The 15,619-nt window shown below is 38.0% G+C and overlaps 1 protein-coding gene across 1 annotated transcript in view; it reads left to right on the top strand.

Moving 5' to 3' along the window:
* The first annotated feature begins 1,100 nt into the window (after positions 1-1,100).
* The window catches only part of LOC144448694 (uncharacterized), a 127,843-nt gene continuing 113,324 nt past the window's right edge, over positions 1,101-15,619 (top strand). The window contains exon 1 of the mRNA XM_078138984.1: positions 1,101-1,215. The gene's annotated coding sequence lies outside the window, so the exon portion shown is untranslated. The remainder of the gene's footprint in view (positions 1,216-15,619) is intronic.

Raw genomic sequence — 15,619 nt, 5'->3', positions numbered from 1 at the left:
CTGGATACCGAAAATCATCGATCATGATTAATGTCTCGGATGTACGACTTCACTGGAAGCCGCAGTGACAGCGTTTCCACTTGGTTGCAATACTTAACCAAAACTCTTCGTGTTTGAGTGTACCGCAGGAGAAGTGTTCAACAAATATTGACTATAATATCCGTACAATATAATATAACCTAGTCTGTCTTGTTGAAGAATCTTGTATGTGCTCAGTTCAACTAAACTGTGGGTCGGTTTGCCTTGACAAATTCCTACCAGGTGAAATAGCTGTATCGGCGATATTTTGACAGTTATTAGACATCGATCTGTCATCGACGCTGAGGATATCAAAGCCACAAACATTAACTGGATGAACCGCTGTTTCACACTGTTTTCTTTTTGACACGACTGAGGAACCTTATCACTGACTAGCAGCGACCTTCTTTCTTTCCTATACATAGTGTAAATCAATCCATGTTGTTCGGAGTCGAAACGATTACACTGAGAAGAGTGCAACTTTGAAGTGATCGAAGGTATCCCTTTTTTAAAGAACGGGGAGGATTTGGATGCATTTCTTCGAAGGACGAATTGTGTTTGTCATAGCGAACGACGCTGGGACTACCTGTTGTCATCAGCGCTGTGGTCCACCAGAAAATTGAATTAAGCCAGTTATAGTGTTGGCGAAGCAAATACATTAGTAAAGAGAAGATATTTAACAAAACCTGTCACGTTCCAGCAAAGCTACTCAATGCATATGAATGTGTACCTCGCCATTGCTTTGATCGTTTATCACTGATTAATTGCGGCTTTTCACGAAACACGCGCCTAACTTCATCGTTTCAACCCGTCGACTTTCTCACTTTACATCCCCCAAAGTGTAGAGGCTGTGTGAGTATCTGGATGCTTTCTCAGAACGGTTTTCATAATACGGCCATTGTTGAAAGTCATATTTACGATCGCTGTATGTCTGTTTCTGAACATCCATTGTCCTCGGAAGGGTATCAAATTACCCTTTAAATAGTTAATACACAGAAAAAAAACGTACTTGGAGAAAATGGTAGGCTGGGAAGTTTAGCAGAGTGAGAGAGCTGATTTATTTATATATGCTACGCACAGAACTCCTCTTGAAGGCTCAGGAAGGAACGTATCTTATTGCTGGCAAGTGAGAACCGCTGGTGTATTCAATTCGACGGATCGCACACGTCGAAGGGCCACGACCACAAACGTCTACAGGTAAAGGTTTACAACTATTTCTTTTATTCTCTGAAGAGAGCGTGTGTTTGTCACGCAAAGAATAGTTCCTCCATTGTCTTCTGTTATTTTTCTGCGAGATTTCAAATTTCAGTTGAGGCGTACATTACAGGGTGTTTAAGATAACACGTAGGTACATTTTCATCGCCAACAAGTTGACAGCAAGAGATCGGCGTGGTGGGTCCTCCATAGTAACTGTGCACCCCACTTACGCTCTGTGGACTGTGCTATTCTGCCACCAAAATCTGAATAGGTGTTATTTTGGTTACGTAGGTATTGCAAGTTTTGACCCCCGTCAGGTCACGGCAAGGTGTATGAATTTAACAGCCAGGAATGTATTGAAACGTGTAAACCTGGCATTTATGGGCTGTTAATAGTGAGGTGAGGAGAATAGCTTCTCGTGTTGTTAAGTTTGATAACTGGGTGCAACTATTTGTTGCATACCTTACAAAAATGATGGGTAGTGTGTTATCTGCAAAATCCGAAGCGTTCTCTATTCATTAGACACGTGTCATAATATTATCAGTGATAAATGTCTAGCTTCAAGTACTTGTTAGCAGGATATCAAAGCATTCTACCAAATAATTCTCTGGTACAAGGTCACAAGTTTATGATAGACCCAAGTACAATCTAGACCTTGTTCTTGAAAGTCACTCTCAATTTTCAGGGGCCGTTTTAATGTGCCGGCTTAATCTAAAACATGCCCAGTTTTCAGACCTCTGTTCAAGGACAAAATCCTACAAAAACACATGTCGGTGTTATTTATGTATCCACTCCTGACTGAACTTTTAATCCAAGAAAAGTCAGGGTCATCATACCTTTGTCCCTAGAGTTCAGTAGTTTTTACATCTCATTCCAAGAGTTTGTCTTTTGTTTTGTAACAGTCGTCACTACTGCCAGTCTCCTATCTTGACATTGAATGTGAAAGTTTAATGCTGGGTCATACCTGTAGGTTCATTTGAGACACTAAAAATAGTGACACGTGTTTACGCAAGAAACAGATAAAAGCCCTGTACCTACATAGTTGCACGTACGTGTACATCTCATAAAGGTATTACGAGACTACAAAAGTGAAGCAAAGAGCTTAGAAACGCCATCTCTACTTAGCAATAATACTGCGATGAATTGCATCTGAATCCGTTTTATTGAACTGATCACCTCTACACATGCGCAATCAGTATAATGTGCGTCTGGAGTAAAGATCGCGAATTCCACATGTACTAGAGCAACGAATATAGTTTGTTCATTTTTTAAAGATTGTCATGAACGCTAATCAAATGTCACGTGATTCATCCAGTCACCTGCATTACTATATATAGTGTTTGACAGGAGTCCACAGTTTGCGTGTGTATATGCTGTACACTTTATTTTGGAAACACACAAATGTTATATTCTTTTAGTGGTCCGAGCTCTAGCATAAGATTCGAGTGATGAGTTGGTGTGCTTGTTTGTGAGTCGGCTTACTCTCAGCCTTGAAAAGCCCTTGACATACTATCACGTCAGACAAAGCAAACAAGCAAAAACCCAAAACAAACATTGTCCGGTGTGTGTTGGTACGGCAACAATATCAAACGATGATCGGCGGCGTACCTCGGGTTAAACTAGAAACATTGTAGTATTGTTAAAGCAGTATTATAGCAGACCCTTTCTGTTCCAACTTTGAGTTTTTACCTTTAAAATTTATTCACATTCATGCTTCCATTGTCATCAAGTATATCCATGAGGTTCGCCACTAAACAGAACCCTTGGAATTTGTTTTCACTTCGCGTGAATAATTAGTTTGTTGTAAATGTAATTGGGTAATCCTGGAGAAAAGTTTATATTTCATTTTTTAAGATAGTGTATATAACATGATATATCACTGCAAAGATCCGTCTTCAGGTACTTTTTAAGTCTACCAGTCAGATAGCGAATCAGTAACGGTCGGTTTCTTTGAAGTTGATAGATGTGTTTTTTGAAATGTTTGGGTGACGGTATTACAGTAGTGAATTCACAGTATAGACCATCATTAATATCAAAGAGTACTAAGTAACTATGGAGGTAAAAAAACCCGCCACGTTTTGTAGTCACAGCTCACAATTCATTATATAATTAGAAATAGCCCGGCGCCAAATCCCATGTTTGTTTGCTCCACCGCATTATACCACTGTGTCATATAATAGACAAATAACCATAAATTCTCAATATATTCGTGGTATTTATAAAACCGTACCCAACATTTACCAGGTTAATGTTTGAAATCTTGTCAAATAAACAAAATCACAATGGAAGCCTGCAAGATCTAAAATGAGTTTCTTTAACAAGAACACTGATTACAGACAAGTCTGAAGGAAGGAAAACCGTACCCTTTAATTTCAGTTTGTGAAGACTCTGAATGTTGGGCACAAATTTATATAATATAATGGTACCCTCAGCTTAGTAAAAAAAAAATCAACCTAAAATTCCCCAACATTACCTTCAGCAACCTCACGGAGAGTCCATGTTGTGATGGACGCAAAAAGTTTCAAAAGCTTATGGTTGTCAGGATAAAGTCGTCAGTTTTTAGGTAGACGGCAACAACACTGATGAAAATAATATGGACATAGTTATGATGTTAGTGTTATGTTCTGTCAATGTTCTCAATTTTACATTTTGATCACGTGATCACAGTTCCTCCGATATCATCATATAAAGGGATTGCGGTCGATAAATACAAACCCCAAAATCCTTCTAAGTTCTACTGTCTTCGTTTTAATCTCAGACAACCAACACACAGATTCAACGTATATCATTTATACATACGTCAATGTGTTCGATGTTGTCAATCATCATTGGAATGAACTCAGTATTCACGTTTCATTTTAACATCAAACGTCTATTTCTTCCTGGTATCAACGGTAATGACCTTGACCCTAGTGTAAATCAACTCAGCTCTCATGGTATGGTCCACTTTCCGATTGTTCGTACACTGTGATTGGTCATTCCTAGATCCTATATCAGACCTGTACCTCAGATAACAAACACAACAATTCTCAGTTCCATTACTGCATGAAATATGTGAGGGGGGGGGGGGTTCTTCCTCTTGAAATTATAACTAGAAGATATCGTGTGCTTGGAATTTTCTCTCAAAGTTAGAATGTTTTTGTTATTTAAGTTGTCTAAGTATCTATGTATGAGTATTTACAAACTGATTTATAGCATTTTGCCAAAAGTGGAGTCAGAAAAATCCCATTAGCGATAGCCCTTACGTCAGTTCAACTGGATGTTGACATTTTGTTGAAAGCGTGTGTCGATTAGGAAGCATTTGGCACATTCGCTAAGACGAGGACCATTTCTCGAACACACCACATGATTTTATTAAATCTGATCTCGGATGCACTGTTTACTATAATGAATGTACTATGTACATTAAACATAGTTTGTGAATCAAGATGGCGTTGCATTAAAATTGTATAAACTATAATTCATGAACACGTCAACCGTTTGTGCTGGTGATTTTCCCTTGACTTGCTGTGATGCTGTTGTATACGGACTTCGTGTACTGTACTGGCAAAACTGTATTATTAAATTTGATAATATTGTAATTCTACAATATAATTTTGTAAAGTATACAACACACTGGCTACTACTAGCCTTCATCTGTATTTTAAATTCATTACAGAAGTGCCGTTCAAAATCTCGTCAAACCCCTGTCATTCATACATCATACCACGTGATAACAAACTCCAACAAATAAGCAGCCAAAAGTTTTCCCGTATCCAGGTGTATTATGTAGTATTATCCTAATTAGCGTTCAGAACAGGTGCATCTCTAATAGTTCGCTAATAAGCAAAACGTTTTCTCGTATCCAGGTGTATTATGTAGTAGTATGCTAATTAGCGTCCAAACAGGTGTATCTCTAATAGTTTGCTAATAAGCAAAACGTTTTTACCGTCGCCAGGTGTATTGTGTAGTGGCATGCAAATCAGCATTTCCAACAAGTGTATCTTCTGGTATTATTCTAATTAGTTTTTCAAACAAGTCGGAGTTTCCCACACAACGCATCTAATCTCATTGAACCCCTGACTGGTCATTGACCCATCACAACACTTGTTTGCATAACACTTGTTGACCGGATGGGTGAATTATCAACTACAAAAAGGGTATAGTTTATCTTGTAGCAGCTCCCCATTCAACAGTTTGACACATATGAAGATAGATGGCTGATATCAGCTTGTTATCATTACAATTTGTCAAGCTTTTTTCTTTCAGTATTATCACACCTGTATTTTGTGAAATACTGTGAAATGAGGACAACCTTGAGTTCGTGGCATAATTTCAGGACTCTGAGTTTTCCCCCTCAAGCGAAATGTTCCTATACTACACTACAGCACTGCGTTACTAGGTCGTATTGCAGTCATACCATTTTACATCATAGTACATCACCATTTACGTCATTATCTTCACATTATGGTTACACCACGAACTGTATGTGGCCTCACCACACCACTCCACACACCACACCACACCACACCACACCACACCACACTATGCACCACACCACTCCACACTATGCACCACACCACACTATGCACCTCACCACACATCTCACCACACCACACCACTCCACACCACAGCACTCCACACACCACACCACACCATACTACACACCACACACCACACATTACACCACTCTAACTTCACACACCATACCACTCCATTCCACACATCACATCACATCACATCACATCACATCACATCACATCACATCACATCACATCACATCACATCACATCACATCACACCACACCGCACAATCCACCACATCACTCTAACTTCACACCCCACCCCACACCACACCACACCACATCACATCACTCCACTCCACTCCACATACCACATCACACCAAACCCCAATGGACAATTCCATGTTTAAAGTTATGGGGATTGGTCCTCACGCACCACATAACATTTATCAAAACGTATACCTTACTCATACATGTACATGGACGGGAAATGGGGGGGGGGAGGGGTAAAACCCTGGCCCATGGCTCTGATTCGATTCTTCCACTTGTCCTACACTCTCTAATACCAGTCCATCATGAAAAGTTGACTTTTTTATTTGGATTTCGTACTGACCCTCCCCGTATAGCCGTATATGGGAGTTACCCCGACACCACACAACACAATGTCGAAATCTTGATTTAATTGTCTTCACAATTTATCACGTTTTTCTATTATAAATACCGCGTTAGAATTACTATCCCATCTATACCAAAATATTTGTGTTTTCATAGTGAATTTTGTATGTGTTGTAATCTTACTTCTATAACCTACTTTGATAACACCAAAATATCAACATTTTATATATTTTAGTACATTGCAGTTTCTACAGATTTCCTCTGGTTTAGAGGGGAGTTTAGGAAGCCTTCAGAAATTACGGGGGGGGGTTCAAGCACGTTTTGTTGCGTAAATTGTGACCCTCCTTCGATTCACCTCTTTCTAAAACATAACCCTCTCCCTTCTTTTGAAATAGTTCAAAACATTTGGTTAAAATGTTGTTAGACGTGAAAAGGGACACTCGTTCCAGAAATATGGCTTGGATTCAATCCCCCCATGCCACCATATAGAAAGTTTTAAAGGCATTGTATCAATATCAAGGACTCTATCCCATCGCTGCCACCAAATGATAATTTTAAAGTCATTCATTGTTTCTCACTTCCACCACATTAAATTTGTGAAAAGGTACTTAACTGATTAATTCCCATTTTTGGATTTATTTGGCTTAGCTGATGACCAGAACTCCAAAAGAATAGGTGGGTACTACCAACATTATTGGGACTGAGGTCGACATTCTAAGTTCACTACATCATCAATATCTTATCACCAATATCTTATCACACTGTCCACCCTCACTCCCGTGAGATCCACTCTTCTCTTTACACCACAACTAACTATTGATTCACTGCATAGTTGTCTGCAGCGATTCTGTGGTTCTGTTACAATGGTGACAGTGGTGGGATCTGGCAGCTGTGGAATGTAACACCGGTGGCAGCGGTGGGATTTCAAAATCTCAAAACAGTATAAAGTTAGATAACAAAGGAATCAAAGTAACATATGACCATAAACTAATTCCATTTTCTGAAATATGGCCCTCCCCAAGAAACGATTTTGTAAAATGTGACTCCTTAAATGCCTCGCCCCCGCCCCCTTGTAATTACTGAAGGCTCCCTTCTAACATCACTAGTGTTTCTCATTACAGTGTTTTCTGAGACGCGCGCGCCGCTGTTCAAACAATCTCATGTTTTTCTTAAAACTGTACTAGTACTACAATACTTGGATTTTAGTCAGGTTGTCTAATAATTCATAACTTTTCAATCTATATTTCTCGCACATCTTCGGATATATTTCAGATGTGACCATAATACAGAGATCTTCTGTCACAAGATGTTATAAATAATCAAATTCTTGTCTTGATCGTATTTCTGCATATCCAAATCAATCATTTATACATACATAGAAAGTATGGACTGTGCGGCTTGGCACGTCTGTCACTCACAAATTCAAGACTCGTTTCAAGATCCAAAACTTAGGGGTTTTTTAACAGAAGAAAATCGAAGTGTCGTGACTTTTTATTCTTAGACTCCGTGGTTCATTTTTTCCAATCCAATGGGAGCATGCTGCGATAATGGGTCTCATTTTCTTTGCAAATACACATTGTTTGAGGGTAAAATCGCTGGTTTACTAGACCAATTGAGTTTCCTTTATGAAATTTTCATGAGTCTGTATTAGTGTTCTTTCACGTGTGACCAATCTATCATATTTCTAGAATCTAGCATGCGGATAAACCCCCGAGACATAGTTTAGTTCCATATTTTCAGCAGGGCTTTACACACGCGGTATCTATGAAGCTATAGCTAGTAGCCCTGAGTACTTCTTTGAGAAAATCAAATCTCATCCTTTATCTCCAATGCCATGATGAAAAGAATCGGATCGGTTGCAAAGTAATTTGAATTTCCATTTTCCAGGAAAATTACATTTTGAAACTGATACTAAATTCATTTTTCCTCAGGATTTATATCAAGCCTTATTATTTGCATAGCTGTTAACTCAGAACCAGGCTAAACTCATGTCAATTATTTAGACATCATTTCTAATCTACCCATGGTAAAATATTGAAACGGACATAATCCACAACCCAAATTCTGTTTTTCATTATGTTTGTTTCACATGAAGAATTTCTCATGCTATTTTCCATTTAGTGAAGTAAAGCTAACCAGTAGCCTGGTAAATCTCCACCATCACACTGAGATAAACTGAATGAATAACTTGATGACATCACATCAGTAGGGTAGATAAATTGTACGTGTGTTGTAATACTGTTGGGAGATTTCATACAAACGCTTTTTTAAGTTGACGTACATGAAAATGACATAAAGGTAGGTTTTACGTATACCTTTTAATATTACTAATATATTTTAACATGGAATTGCTGCAGCCTGAAGTATGTCGCGTCCTGATTATATGATGCGAGTGTCTTATTTATGGATGGGGGATGAGGGCTTACAGTGTCGTCAGGAGCTTCGTCGTAAACGACTGTTTCCTTGCTGCCTCACGTACGCTCTCTGTGCGTTAGTGAAAACAAAATATGTTCTAGTTTGCGAGGATGCTTCTCTTCACTTTTCAACGATTTCCCCACTTTGTTTTTCTCTAAATATTCAATCTCTACGGCAATGCAGAACTTTGTAACTCTCATTTCTTTGACGATACCCTCTATTTGACTGTGACCATACAATTTATATTCTATGTGAACGGTTGACCGTATCATGTCAGCGCCATGGGGACTGTGGTATATTCTTCATGATGAGAAGGAGTGTCATTTCTAATCTAAATAAATAGTCACTGTAAATGAGAAAAACAAATTGATAATCAAAGCGTCCGATGAGTATCGCCTCAAGGATGAGGAAGTTAATCTCGTGGCGCCAAATTCCGTAGCTTGTGAACTAGTGAATGACTCTCACCGTGTCTTGTCGTTCTCTTGGGTGTTTAACTTCTTTCCTTTCTAAAAGTAAATTGACTTTTTTACTTCGGTCGTACCCCATTCGTTTCAGATTCACTGCTTAGTTATCGTTTCTATTTCCTTACTACCACTTTAAAACATGTTCTTATCAAGTTTGACCAACTTGAAAATCACGGTTTCATTTTTATGTCCACGTGGTATTCAGAAGTCTGTACTAATTATTTCGATGCAACCAGGAGTGTCTGGCGAATTTCCTAGATGTCCATCATGACTGGTGTTTCAAGGTGGTGATTAACATATTTTTTTTAAAAAAATCATATATTGGCAAAATTCAATAAAGGACGTCACGTCAAGTCATGTTATGTGGTGTTCTGTTTTGATGGTGTGGTGTTTTAGGGACGTTGTCAGAATCGAGTCCCGTACACCATTTGCAGTCAGGACTAAGATGTGATGTTATGTGATGTTGTGTGGTGTTATGTGATGTTATGTGATGTGATGTGATGTGATGTGATGTGATGTGATGTGATGTGATGTGATCTGATCTGAACTGATTAGATCTGATATTATATAAGGTCATGTGACCAGACGAAATATTGACTCGTATGCGTATGTGATTCAATGTAATGGTGAGATACGATATATTTAATAGTAAAATACGATAGGTCCGAGCACCAGCTGCTGCCATCGTGAATGATATCATTTTTCAGTATTCGCTTAATAACACTTTCTACTTACAGAAAATCATTTTGTAAATGTCAAATTTGTAACACAAGAAAGGTATACCATCAAATACAAATATAAAAGGTCACTTTTCGCAATCTGCTTTCTAATCTCCATTACCAATACCAAAGTATAGCATAAATGCATTGGCTGCGCGCTGTCATTCTAACTAATAAGAGAAAAATCGAATGACCATGGAAAACATTAATAGGATACTTACGGCAGTAGCTATTAGATTACTGATCAATAGTATTCGGAAGTAGTCGGAAATGACGGCTAATTTATGGTAAATCAGCGGCTTCTAGTTCATATTAATTCACTTTCATATTTCATCATTTTATTTTTATCGAGTCGATGTGATTTCTCAACTCCATACGGTATCTACATGCATGAGTTTGTAGTACTGTCAGGATGGATATTATGAAGTAAGTTGTGCAGCTGTCTTTGTGGTTGACAAAATACTTTACACACACACATTAATATTGATTTACATGAACACGGGACGTTTGCAGTCAACGAGGCGTAAACAGTCTACACGTTTAAGGTATAATAGTTTCCAGTGTAATCACGTAAGTTAATTTGACCTCCAGTCGATGAGACGGTCGTTTCTTAATACACCATAAATTGAGACAGAGAATTAGTAGCTTTACCCAACTACAACCATTTTCAATGAACTGTTACAACCAATTGAGTGGCCCTTCCACGGAATGTATTGAACGTACGCACGCGTGAATATGTATCACGCACCTGTTGTAACTAAGTTGAAAACTGTCCATCAACTTTGCGTTTCTTCGGCCTTCACATACCGAAATAGTGCCAATGGCGTTGTAGTACAACTGTACAGTTTATCTATTCGCATGTTGATCCACCTATGCCATATACACAATTATTTTACTGTTGCTACCGATAGATTCTTAGGTGCTGGGTGATTATATTTCAAGTATTTGAATGTTTATCCAATTGCTTTTACCATCCCTGTTGTTATTTTTGCAATATACACCATCATTTGGCTGTTGCTATTGGCATGGTCTTGTTGTCTTTGCAAAGTATAGTGGCAGTTGGTTATTGCTAAGGTCGCGGTCATGGTTGCTAGGGCCAGTTGTGTCATCTGCTTTTAAACAACATCTGCAGAATAACACCTCTAGAAACATCTCCACCAAATATCAGCCCCATCCACCCAGTAGTTTTTGACATCAAAATTTGTGTTTTTTGACCGAAATTCACATTTCTAGACTCCAATTTGCATTTGAGGTTAACCACTAATAGGATCATCGTGTCCTGCATAACTCTTCATCTATATACCCCTATAAACATCCCCACCAAATGTCAGGCCAATCTGCCAGACAGTTTCGAAATTAAAGGTTTTTGACAAAAAAGACACATTTTAAATCTAATTTGCATATCACGGTTGGATCAGCATGTCATGAACACATCCCTAAGAACGCCTTCCCCGAATTTCAGACCAAGCTGCCTAGTACTTGAGTTTTAAGTTTTTCACCAAAAATCAATTTTTTTACCCAAATCACACACCTGTGGTGCGATCGTTTTCATTTGAACAATTTCCCGTCTACACATGCAAAGTAATTTCCCTCCGTCAAATACAAAGGTAAAAAGTCTGGTAATCAGTCTATTCACTTCACCATGCCTATATAACACGACTGAACCTTTAATAGTTAAGTTGTGTTCATAAGAGTCTGATAGACATGAGAGTTGTTGATCTGTTACGTTGTTAAATCTCAAATATTGAACTGATGGTGGCAACATTTGTAAATATTGAGGGACGATACCGCCTTTGTAATAACAAGAATGTTTTTCCCTATGTACATTTTTTAATAATTTTTTTCGGAAGATAATTTACAGTGACTGTCTTATTTTTTTTTTTTTCATTTCATACCCAAAATATTCGCTTTTATTTTAACTGCATTTTCTACACATATGAGTGAACGTGTTTTTAAATCAATTCTTCGATGCGTGTTAGAGCTTACGAATAAAAACGAATTCGTATAGAAAGGTAGTATATATTTCCACCTTAGCCTGATTCCAATAAATCCCCCCCCCCTTTTTTTTTCCATTCTGCGCATGCTCAGTTGCAATCACCCAAGTTATATCAATTCTGTTCCGTTCTTCACATGCTTAGTTGCAATCATCGAAGTTACCCAATATATTATATTATATTCCCAGGTAACTAGAGACAGGCTCTTATCCCTTGACTTTATATACACGGCTTAATTATCCATTAGATATATAGTTGTTTTTAGAAAGTAAGTACAAATGTAGTTATATCAGGATCGTTGGGGCAATAATTTATTCATATATATTGCCATTATCTTTGATGGTATGTTTATAAGCTTTTTATACCTCTCTACCAGTTTTACACATTCAATATTTTTTTTGCACTGGCTGTGTTAAAATTGACGTTATGCCTCTTCGTCGATACCAACCACTTGTTACAGGGAATCACACTCACTTGGCCAGCTTAGAGGTACTCACTCAGGAATCAATGCACATTGACCAACAGGATGCTTGTAGATAGATTTATTTCACAGCTTAACAGAGAGTTCAACTCGGACCTCAGCGGCAAGTATAAGGCAGTTTAGATGAGAGGACTTTATGGAGGTAGGATTCTTAAGGACTTCCTACCTCCATTGAGAGAACCAACTCTCACCATATATTCATCCCTTAGAAAAATATAACATATTATGTGTATATATAGCACAGAAACTGGGCGTTTCTACATATACAAAACATATTACAATTCTTATCCTAAGATTGCTGATAGGATTAAAATATCATCTCTCTGACGTGGACGTATTGATATTAATGAATTCTTTTATCGAGTTGCTTCAACACCCTTCTTTTGTCTTTAGTCCTGTGTCAGCTCTTGAACTTGTATAGAGTTAATTACAAAGAATTAATTATGCTACCAGAGATCACTATCTTTTCCAAATTACTATATCAAGTTATCTCAGGACATATGGTTGACCTTCGCCTTTTCTAGTGTATTGTAACAAGCTGTATATTCTATTATACTGTTACAACTGTTTCAGGTCAACCGGACATTTGTATATTTCTGCAAGCCACTTATCTTTCAGCTGTTTAGAAATTGAAATTGTAACTTTTAATTCAATGAAACAGGAAAAAAGTACTGATAAAAGACCTCGGGATCGTACGTAATATGACCCGTTCATGTCTTGATATGGATTCTCCTAACGTGTAACCCATTTTACCGTCAGCTTGAGGCCAATGTGAAAACTTCAGGGGACATCCATTTAGTGCTAGGAAAGAGTCAGCTTGAAGATACATTCAACTTTAAGTGGATTTGCTTGTTAATAGATAGATAACCCTGTAGGCCAAAATGACATTAAGATAATGAACAAGGGATAAAAATCGGATGCGCTGCATTATCTGTGCATCAACTGAGTTTGATAATCGCCACTGCCCGATGGACATATCACTGTTAGTTGACAAGGACTAGTTTGTCAACTTCTGAAATATTCCGTTCTTTCTTCTCATTTTTTTGGAGAATAAAGGATATAAAATGCTCCTTTAGGGGTGAATAATCGGTGTACTTATTATACAGCAAAATGTTCACTGTATGTTGCCACCTGTCCATTATTTTACATACTATCATTTTGTGATTTGGAGCCTCGTAGTATTCTGCATAGGGCACAGCTTGATAAAATGCCACCTTTCTACACATTTCACTACCGTAACGATAATATGTATACGCTCCAAGATTTAAAATAGGAAATTTAGGAATTGGTTTACGTCAGGGGAGAGAACCGTTATTTACGGACGACGGTCTCTCACGTGAGCAACACACCATTACTGTAACAGTACCGTGACAACGACCAGTTATTACAGGCAACAGTCTCTCACGTGAACAACACGTCGATGTCGTACTATCGAAACGATACGATAATGACAGTTTTCGTCTTTGCGTCATTGACATTCGAACTGTGCCTTACTGAATTTTGAGGAACCCATTACGTCACAGTGGTTCGGAAATAAAAGTCTTATGCAGCTGTAGAGTACAAATAAAAAAATAATATCAACATCCATGAACATATGAAAATGTAACTACGATTTAAGAGATTCAAACTTTTGTTGTGAGTTTGTGTAAGAAAATTATAACTCATTCTCAGTTAAAATGTCGAAATGAAATCAGGAATCACCCCCACCTAGCGAATGTGTGAAACATACATCAAAACGATATCAAAGTTAAATGATCATGGAATCCAAAATGGCCACCGATTACTGTCACGTGGTAACTCTATGGGGAAAATACTAGATTGTCGATTTCCTTGCAAGCAAGATGATTAACTCCAGAATTTTCTTTATTTAATTCTAAAACACCAGGAACAATGTTTCATATGGCAAAGTGTTCAGAGATTCTAATAACTTCGATTTTACAGGCAAAATGACTGCCAAGCCACAGGCTACCTTAAAATGGCCTTAAAACATTGGAGCATGCATACATTGTACTGGAAATTGAAGTTTTTAAACGACACTTCTGAAGAATGAACTGTGAACATCTAGTCAGTATTTTTACCCTATAGGCTAACGTTGAAAATATTGAATGAAGAATTGTAACACCCCCTCTCCTCCCATGACAGAGCTCTTACAAAATCAAAATCTAGTTACAATCAGGTAGTTGTTCTGAGTGAAAAATTAGAATAGATTACTACATCTTGAAACTTGAAGCAGCCTTTGGGTCAACAGTCTATCGAGTTTATATTAAATAAAATCTAATAATAAATAATTAATAATTAATAATAATTTTAAGGTGTTTTAATTAGTCAAAGACACCTTACATTATCACATCGAAATGAAGTAGCTGGATCAATTTTCAATTTCTGTCCAGGACATATTATTGCGCACAGTTGTGTGATATGCGCATGCGCTCATTATCTCATTTCCGATCAATTTGAGTTGTAGTCAAGAAAACTATGCTGTTGACAGCAAAAGCCTGTAAAGTTCAACGGATAGATGTCCGAGGTTAACAATTATAAAACTAGATGAGGGAGAAATTTGATCAGAGATGGCATTTCATTTACGACGAAAATGGAAAGGAGGGGTTGAAATGGATGAATGTCCCTGTTGAGGTGACCGTTTGATCTGACACTTCCCGGAGGAGAGTTCGCACACAACAACAAAGATTGGAAAAGCGCCCCCAAGACGCTTGGGTTTCTAGTGACTTTATAGATTTTAGCAAAGTTTTCACATCTGGTATCTGAGCTGGGCTACCACTGGGACCAAGCTTTCATCGATTCATAAACATGTAAAAATCTCAACCATGCATCGGTGACTTCTATCTATAACGCCGGTAGTGAGATACGGTACTACACGTTTATATCAAACAGCACGCATTTGTGCCCGCAGGGAGTTTGTGGTGCCACGCACGGTAAGCAGAAATCACCGCTTCTTTTCTCTCGTTTCCAGCTCATGTCGTCGACGATCCGGTGTCACTGGCAGCTTATGCGTAATCATACGACATATCACATCCATACGACTCTGTTATACGTACACGATATAATGTATCATTGTCGACCATTAAAATATTGATAACGCGTGATTCATAATAAAAACTACTCAGGTGGACTCGACCAGACTTTTACTCCGATATCGCCTATCATATTTCACGGTTATACTCAAATATGTATTGGACGTCGCTTCTTTACGTGGACT

Source organism: Glandiceps talaboti, chromosome 2, assembly GCF_964340395.1.
Source record: "Glandiceps talaboti chromosome 2, keGlaTala1.1, whole genome shotgun sequence".
Classification (NCBI taxonomy): domain Eukaryota; kingdom Metazoa; phylum Hemichordata; class Enteropneusta; family Spengelidae; genus Glandiceps; species Glandiceps talaboti.
The sequence above is the reverse complement of the archived record's forward strand: the minus strand, read 5'-3'. Positions and strand labels throughout refer to the sequence as shown.